The sequence below is a fragment of the Nannospalax galili genome, unplaced genomic scaffold (assembly GCF_000622305.1).
Source record: "Nannospalax galili isolate Female #2095 unplaced genomic scaffold, S.galili_v1.0 scaffold131, whole genome shotgun sequence".
Classification (NCBI taxonomy): Eukaryota; Metazoa; Chordata; class Mammalia; order Rodentia; family Spalacidae; genus Nannospalax; species Nannospalax galili.
The window spans coordinates 4,646,830-4,656,358 of record NW_008332088.1 but is presented as its reverse complement, the minus strand read 5'-3'; the positions used below and the strand labels follow the sequence as shown (position 1 = coordinate 4,656,358).

General features: G+C 34.7%; 1 pseudogene; it reads left to right on the top strand.

Annotated features, from left to right (window-relative positions):
* The first annotated feature begins 1,442 nt into the window (after positions 1-1,442).
* Positions 1,443-7,804, top strand: LOC103729217 (annotated as a pseudogene).
* The last annotated feature ends 1,725 nt before the right edge of the window (positions 7,805-9,529 follow it).

Sequence of the window (9,529 nt, the reverse complement as noted above, 5' to 3'; positions counted from 1 at the left end):
ATTTAATTATTTTTAAACATTTTTAAATTTATTTTTATTTTATGAGTGTTAATCCTGAATGTGTATAAGTGCACCCGTGTTGTGAGTGCCTATGGAGGACAAAAGAGGGATTCAGATCCCCCAGAATTGGAGTCACAGACAGTTGTTATTCTCATTTGAGTGTTGGGATTTGAACCTGGGTTTTCTGCAAGAACCACCAGTGCTCTTAACTGCTGAGCCATCTCTCTGCAGCCCCTATATTTTATTCTTAACTTTTTTTTTCATTACGTCCTTCTCCTTTCTAACATTCAGTTCTTAACCTGCATAATGTTCAACACAAATATTGTACTGGTTGAATGTGTACTGAGTACATGAATATATCTTCAAAATAGATCTCCCATCAAATGTGTCTAAAATCTTCTACCCCACTATGAGAGCTCTAAAAATGTGCTTTTTTTGTGACATACTAATTTTAAATGAGTTGTTGACTGTCTTTAAGAACAAAAATGTTGTTTGGCATTATTTCCATTCTAACTCTGTAATGGTCAGCAGAGACATTCAATTATATCTTTGGTTAACTCAAAACAAACTCCAAAGCTGTTGACTCTCAAAAAGAAGAGCAAACTCCATAAGAAAATACACTATAAAAACATATGTATGCATATATGTATGTGTATATTCTGGTTGAACAAAGAAATATATAATTGGGCTTAAATATTATTTTTAGCAATTTCTTGTCCAGAGCTCACTAAGTGTCATTTGCATCTGAATGCTAATTTTAAGTGTAATTTGTGGTGTCTTTGAATACTATGTTTGCTTTGACCTACTGCTCAGCTTTCTTTTCATTTCTTTTAAAAGCCTGTTTGGCATGTGTCCATAGTCAGAGCTTGAGTTTTGCTCAAATATACAGTCATAGTTCTTTGTGCTTATTTGAATTTTCTGTAACATGAAAATATATGCTTTTATTCCCTTAAAATAAAACACATTTTTTCAGTTCCTACAGCCTGTTATGTTTTAGTCAACTTGCTTTTTTTAAAAAACTATAACTATCAACCTAATTGATTTTTTTGTTTTTGAATTTTTTATCCAGAAACAAATTAGTTTTACTGTGATTATAATTTAGGATATATACAGTTAAGTCATTTCTTTTGTTCTAACTGATATAATTATAGAATATTACTAAAATTGTAACTAGTTATAAGCTTCCCATCTTAGAGATAATATTAAATTGATACTCATTTTACTTTAAGATATACAGAACATCTGAATTCAGTTCAATAGTTTTGAAAAATGTAACAACTAAGTATTTTTAGGTTTTATGTTCAAACTGTTCTATTCCCTACCTTCAGTCTGATCCCAGGAGAAAGAAGTACACAAAAGGTAAGGTCCTATTGTTGTTCCTTGATGTTGCTGTGCAGGGCTCACTCACTTGTCTTGCAATAAGGGAGTTGCACAAATCAAGCATGATTGTGGTATGTTAGTCTTATAATTAGTACTTTCTAATTCTATACACAAGAGCCAACCACCCAGTGTTCTTACTCACATCTGATCTACAAAGCAAGAAATTTGCATGTGGTAAGTGGCAGCACTTTCCAAAAAGCAGTTAATCAGGAAGGGAAAAATACTTTTGGCATTTATTGTTCAAAGCACAAGAGAAAGGTATTAATATGGCAGTAATTTTCAATTCCAAAAGAATTTATTCACAGTTTCACACAGATTAATGTCCAAGTGCCATTAAGTGTTCTATACCATTCTGTTAAAAGATGGGAAGCTGTTATTATACAAACTGATGAAAGTTTTGTGCTGAAAATACAGGGCAGGTAACATTTTAAGTTACAAAGAGGCAATCAGAGATTTAAAACTACTGCTTTGTTATGCCGCAGAAAATGAGAGCTATTCTGAGGGGTAACTGGCCATGAGGTGAAAACTTTACTGACAGGTTAACAGTAGTCCCCTCTCCCTCTAGGCACCTGAAAAAAAGTAGGTCTTATGGATGACTATAATCTTTGTGAGAAGGATAAAGGTCCATTTAGCAACCTGAACAAGCAGTGTTTGTTTTAATAGCAGGAATTGAAAGGAAGAGAGAAATATCATTATCATTGACCTAGCTTTTGCCCATGAAAAAGACCAGTGGTATCAGTCTGCACAAAAGCAACTGTGGAAATAGTTAGCTCATTGTTTTGTAAAACTAAAGTCATAAAACATGGCAGCAGAAACACATTGTGAGACTGAGAGGAGAGATGAGCCTTCCCCTAACAATAAATAAACATAAGTGGGAGCTTGACCTCAAAATGAAAATGATTAATTTTCACTTTCCAAGGTTCCAGTTTTCAGACTTTCATTTGTTTGGTTCAGAATCTTTTTCCTTTCTCTTTCAGTATGCTTTGCTGTTTCCTTCCTTTTGTCTGAATATTACTCTCAACTCGTTCTATCCGAATGTCTAAGTACTCCACAAACTATTGTCATTAGATATTTTAAAGACAGGATTCATGGTGAATTTGATTTTTGGGTATGACATTCAAGGACATCTTAATGAACATCAACCTCAAACGAATAGTATACAATGTGAAAATAGATTGAACACACACACATCATATTACCATAAACACTAATCTGACTCAGCTTTTTAAAATTCAGACATGCCTTATCTAAAATAATTTTGATGAAAGTAATTTAAAAGCTCATTCAAAAGCACTAACCCAGATAAATTAATTTTAACAATATAAATATATTAATATGCTCCTTATATTATATATGCATAGATACACACATACATGACTTTATCTCTTGTAACCATGCCCTGGTTACAAACTTGTCAGCACTATACTTTCAACTACATTCAAAATAAAATAAATTGAAAATTCTATTGCTTTTCTGAGAATTTGAAAACATGAAACAAATTAGAAAAAAGAGAAGGAAACAATGAATGAATAAAAGGATAGAAAGAAGAGAAAAAAAGAAAGAAAAAGAAGTAGGAAGGAAGGAAGGAAGGAAGGAAGGAAGGGAAAGGAAAGGAAAGGAAAGGAAAGGAAAGGAAAGGAAAGGAAAAATGCAGGAGAAGATTATCATAGGCTAGTAAGATGGCTCAGAGTATAAAGGTGCCTGCCACCAAGTCTTGAATTTGATCACAGAATCCCACATGATGGAAAGACAGAATAGACTGCAGTGATTGTCTTCTGATATCAACATGTGAGATTTGGCCAGTACCCCCCACATTCACAGATACAAGTACAGAGATGCACATACAAAAAGATCAATGTGTCAAAAAATGACAATCATTAGAAAAAGGTGAAAGTAACACATATAATTTTTTGTGGTTTTTTGTTTTGTTTGGGTTTGGAGATTTTTGGTCTTTTTGAGCCAGGGTCTCCCGGTAGCTACAGCTAGCCTGAACCTCGGTATGTAGAACTCTTGGCCTTGATCTCACAGGTATCTGCCTTCCTCTTCCTCCCAAATGCTGGTGCTAAAAGGCATACACCATCATGCCCAATTTAAAATTTTTGTTTTTGAAGAAGAGAGCTGATATTTACAATCTATATTTTTATTTGTAAAACAGAAATGAGAACTCATTTACAGCTACCCCAAAGTAACTTAGATTGAAGAATATCAGCTGGTCTCAGAGTAAGAGAGTTCTTCTGACCTCTTCCCAACTTTCACTGAAATTACCAGCCATAAGAAAAACTGAGATCTACCTTCCCTCAAAGTAGTACCTTAGATCTTCATTACAGAACAGGGGAGGTGATACACCCCAGTATACCCAACAGTCAGGAGGCTAAGGCAGAAGGATTGCCGCTTGCTGGAGGCCAACATACAGCTTGGCTATGCAGTGAATTCAAGGTGATCCTGAGATATTACTGAACTCCTATGTCAAAACAAAATGAAAACATAGAGAACCTGTTCTATATTTGGTTGTGGAGCAGGGAGGTGGAGGGAGATGGAATGCTACACAGATGTTCAAACAGAACTGGAGAAAACAAGCCTCACCCTGTCACCACGACACCACTCCCCTTTGCCTTATCTTATTTCTACAGTGCTGTCCGTTTTTTTTTTTTTTTCAGGCCAAGGTACAAAGACAGACCATTTACCCCCATGTTTTGGATCTTCATTTTTGAGGACTTCCATGCCATAAAAATATTGGAAGAATAAATTTGTTTTACTATTCTCTAATTTTTTTTTAATTTTTAATCTGAGTATTGATTGTGACTCTTAGAATAGATAAAAGCATCACTTTTCCCTCCTCTATAAATAATACCTAATTCAAATTGTTATTGTGATAATTACATACAAAGATCTTTACACTATGCCAGATGCACAGTAAGCATTTTATAAGCATCAATCACTTGTGAACCAATCAGAAGTATTTATATGCCTGAATGCACTTCAGACCTATGCTTATTCACAGCACTGTCAGACAGTTGATTAGGAACTTTGTTGCATTATTGGACAGATGGTATCTAACAATTCAAGTATGTTTCTAAGCACTTAACAGAGGGATATGCATTTGTGTTCAAGTCAGTTATTAAATATAGTTCAGTAGTATAAAACACACACAGAAGATGCAAGTTTTGAAGAAGAAAATTGGAACTCATTGCTTCTTTAAAAATCTGTAAAAAGTAGCACAACAAATATAACTTTAGCTTAACAAAGAAGTAAGGAAACTCATATTTTCAAAAGAAAATGCTACTTTGGCTTATAATCACAGTATGTATTATGATCTTTCGCACCTACTGGATTTTCCTTATCTTGTGGTGTTCTTCCTAGTATATATTGATTCTATTCTTCTTATGGCACTTGACATTATAATATATGACTAATTTTCAAGAAGAAATTCCCCTTTATCATAATATATTCAGGTTATCTTTCTGAATTCTTGAAAGAAATCCAAATAGTTTAGTGGATTACATAAATATTATATACAAATATTTAATCTTTTAAAATCTAGATCTTATTGAAAACAGAAACCATGAGGAAGAGTTTAATGTAATAATAGGGGAAAACAGCCATCTGTTCTCACAACTAAGGAAGTGGTTATATGCCAGATGCTGAGAAAATTACTATTATCACAGTACATAGGTATGAGAGTAAAGGAGGGCCTACACCAAATTTTACTGTAAAAATTTGGTTGTTAGTTTTCTAGGTAACTTTAAAATATGGGATAAGAAACTCACCAAAGTTCTTAATAAAGGCAAAGCCAAAAGTTGCATATAAGGAAAACTGGTTTTACCATGAATGCTGTTATAAGGCATTGAGACCATGATAGGAAACAACTGGATAGAATAAACTTACTGTTCTGCAATGGTTCTTTCTACATGTGACACAAATGTCTAAGATGTTCAATAAGATGTTTGGCATCTATTTCTGTATCCTTTAGGTACTGTGATGCCTGAGAGGTTGTCGGCTGAAACTGAACACTGGAACTCAAAACTTTAAAACATACCAATGATTTCGTGTTAAATTCTAAAATAATGCTGGGAATGGTGGCTTGTGTCCTTAATCCAAACCCTTGGGAGAAAGAGGCAAGTAGATCTCCATGAGGTCAAGACCAAGCTGGTCCATAGTATCAGTTTCAGGTGGGCTGGGAGTAGGGAGACCCTGCCAAAATAAAAACAAAAACTGAAAAACAAAAATACTAAAATAGCATCTTGTGTTTATAAGGAGAGAAAAATGTAATGAAATTAATTTATTTCCTCTTTGTGTGTGTGTGTGTGTGTGTGTGTGTGTGTGTATGTGTGTGTCTTTTGGTTACCTCTCACATGATTCAGTATAGCTGGTATCTCCAAATTACAAATAATACCAAAACAATGCAATTGTTATATGAACATTGGTGATACTGCATTGTTAAGGGAATAGTGACAATAAAAGAACTTGTATATTTTTCTTTATATTTTTCCTGAATATATGCAATTACTATGCAATTCACAAATACATAGAATATATATTTATATGCATGTATATATAAAAGCTCACTAAATATTTCTACTGAACAGCACTCTTCTAGAAAACTGTAAGTCGTTAATGAAGTGGTTCTGATTAGTTGTCCTTGGATAGCCATCCTAGGGAGAAGCATGTGGTGAAGCTTGGCTTACAAATGGAAGGAAGATGGTCTGATGATACAAAAAACAAAATGGTCCTGTGATGCAGAGAATATTGCCAACCTTCTTCTTGTGCTAAATATAAAAAAAAGAAACCCAGAATTTGTAATCTATTGAATTACCATCTATGAGTATGAGAAATCAGAGAGTAATCAGATGCATGATATATGAAAATACATACTTCACAGATCTCATGAAATAAATAAAAGCAAATGTCTTCATATGAAATAAAATGTATGTGCTCACAAACTCCTATTAAATGTAACATCTTAGATAGCCTGGAAATGCAGGGCAGAGAAAATATAAACCATAGAAGATTGTGTAAATACAGAATATCAAGTAGTCACAAAGCCTTCTTAACACTTGATGGAACTGTTATACTGAGAAACTGATTGCATACAGGCAGTACTAGTTCAGACTGACTCATGGATGCTCAGGGTGCACCTGATTGAGTCTAGAAATCTGAGGAAGAGGTGGTAAGTTCATTGTTATACTTTCACCAATCTCAGAAAAAAAGAGAAGACTATGGTGGATAAATAAATTTAAAATAAAAATTAACAAATAAGTAAATAAATAAGATATAACTTCCACAGTGAAAATCACTATAATGAAGACTTAACCCCAAATAAGTTCTATTTTTTCTTTATTGCCAAGTTTCATGAAATTCAACTTAGTTGCCAAGATAAACACCCATGTGAGTTAGTCTATTTACTTTTTCATAGGAAACCAGATGCTAATCTGAGAAATGTATTATCTGAGTAATCCCCATGGTTTATTATGTATTTATGACTATAAATACACAAGCTTTTTTGTTTATAAACACGTGAAGCATAACATATTATGGGATTGTGGATATTTTTGCTATCTTCTTTGCAGTTTAGTATGCATTTTATTAATTACAGAAACAGATATAGCATTTTAATTATATAAAATAAACACAATTAAAATTCTAAGTATTTGTATCAAACATAAAAGATTTTCTTAAAATCATGAGGAATCAACAGAGGCCACACGCGGAGCCAGCAGTATAAGCCTCCCTGCCCCTCCCGGAACGCACGACCCTGGGATCCGCCCCCACCACAACGCATTGGAGGAACATGTGATCAAGGAGGAATACAAAATATGGAAAAAGAGCACCCCTTTTCTCTATGATTTGATGATGCCCTGGAGTGGCCCAGCTTAATTGTCCAGTGGCTTCCAGATATAACCAAACCTGAAGGAAAAGATTTCAGCATTCATAGACCTGTGGGGGGTACACATATTGGATGAACAAAAACCACCTTGTGATAGCCAGTGTCCAGCTCCCTAATGACGATGCTCAGTTTGATGCATCACGCTATGACAGTGAAAAAGGAGAATTTGGAGGTTTTGGCTCTATCGGTGGGAAAATTGAAATAGAAATCAAGACCAACCATGAAGGAGAAATAAAAAAAGCCTGTTATGTGCCCCAGAACCCATGCATCATTTCAACAAAGACTCCATCCAGTTATATTCTTATTTATGATTACACAAAACATGCTTCTAAACCAGACCTATCTGGAGAGTGCAACTCAGACTTGTGTCTCCATGGACGTCAGAAGGAAGGCTATGGGTTTTCTTAGAACCCAAATCTCAGTGGGCCCTTGCTTAGTGCTTCGGATGACCATACCATCTGCCTATGGGACAGTAGTGCAGTGCCAAAAGAAGGAAAAGTGGTGAATGCAAAGACCATCTTTACAGGACATACAGCATGAATAAGGAACAGATCCAAGTGAGGTAGGTGTCTGAGCCATGAAGTATAAATATTACAAGATGTCATTTTTATTCAGAAATTAGGGGAGGTTCAAGTTACACAAATTCCTACTCTGCAGTACTCATGCCTGACTTTCCAGGATACATTTTCCCACGTAGACCAGTCATCTCTTGGTGTCTTCAGTTAAGACTACATGTTCCTCCTTCCCCATATATTTTGCTTGTTAGTGTATTTTTTAGCTGTTTTCATATTATTCTTTTCTTTCCTGTAAAATGATTTTTGTTGAGTTTTTTTTTTTAATGTGGGACCACTAAGTTGTAAAGATGTATGGTTTTGCCTGGCAATTCAACCATAGGTGAGTTGAAAAGTTGAGAAGAGTGATTTGATAGTTTGTAATTGTTTTTAAAATTGAATTAATCATTGATAAGGTTTGCTTTTGTTTTTTAGGGGTTAGACCTTGACCACTATCATTCAATACCATCTCCATTTTGGTTGACCTGTCTCATCATCAGCCCTGTTACTCTCCATGACTGTGTAAGTGCTTATAATAGAATGAATTGCTTTTGTACATAAAAATTTCCAACCATGAGATTGTGGATTTATAGATATTGTTTTCAGTTATAATGGTATATCTGCAGAATTTAACAGAATACACAACAGCTAAAATATTCCAGGATTCAGCAGCAATCTTCATCGTTACTACTAATTGAGCTGAATGTTGTGAGCCATAGGTGTTGAAGAGACAGGAAAGGTGCTTCATTTTGTCTTCTCTAACTGGCCAGGAAAATGGCTTCCTATCCCACTTGTTGATCAAACTTTCTCCATGTAATACAATTTACCTGAAGAAAGTAGGGTATTTTCAAAGAAACCAAGGGAGAATATATAGCTGAGAACTTTAGTATTCTAGCACACCCCTGAGTGTTTCCATCTTATGTACTAATTATGACTGAAAGAAGGGTGATGGGATGCTAGAGACTGCAGAAAAATCGAAAACAGGCTTACTCAACAGGTATCACAAAGCAAAGCATGTATGTGAATTTATTATGTACATGCATGACCATAACCAAAGTAAAGAATATTTTATATGTGTGTGTGTTAGCATTCGTGAATAAAAAAAATTCACAAGGTGACAAATGATTCTATGTTTCTTTTTCAGATTACAATGAATTTGACGTTCTGAGCATGAATACCATATTAGTCTACCCTTTCAGATACTTGCCTGATTTATAGTTAGCAATAAAGTCAATGCCATAATGAGAAGTCGAGTCAAAGAACATGTGGCCAAGAGCTTTGGGCTCTGAGGAATATGCTTTCCTGTTTGCAGATCTACAGGCATGAACAGGAAGATTTTTATCCTCAACATTACCTCCTTTAGAAGGTGCCAGATAACCCCACATTATTAGTGGAGGCTCTTGCCTACGGAAGAACAATTTCAATGTAAATATAAAATAAAGAGCAAGGATAAATCTATGGTCATATTTAATACATAATTAAAACATATAAGACACTTTCCAAATAGCTATAAGCCAAGAGTAATTACAAACTTGGAATGAGCTTCACAGCAGATGAGCTAGACGAGGTATAGAAAGATCTAGACATGCTTCATTTTGACAGTAAAGGTGGATTGTAGGAGACACCCGGGACCTAAAAGCATAAATATGCATGATTGAAAGGGAAGGAGGTTTTACATACAGACAATAAACTGTATGGGAGAATTAACTGGAGT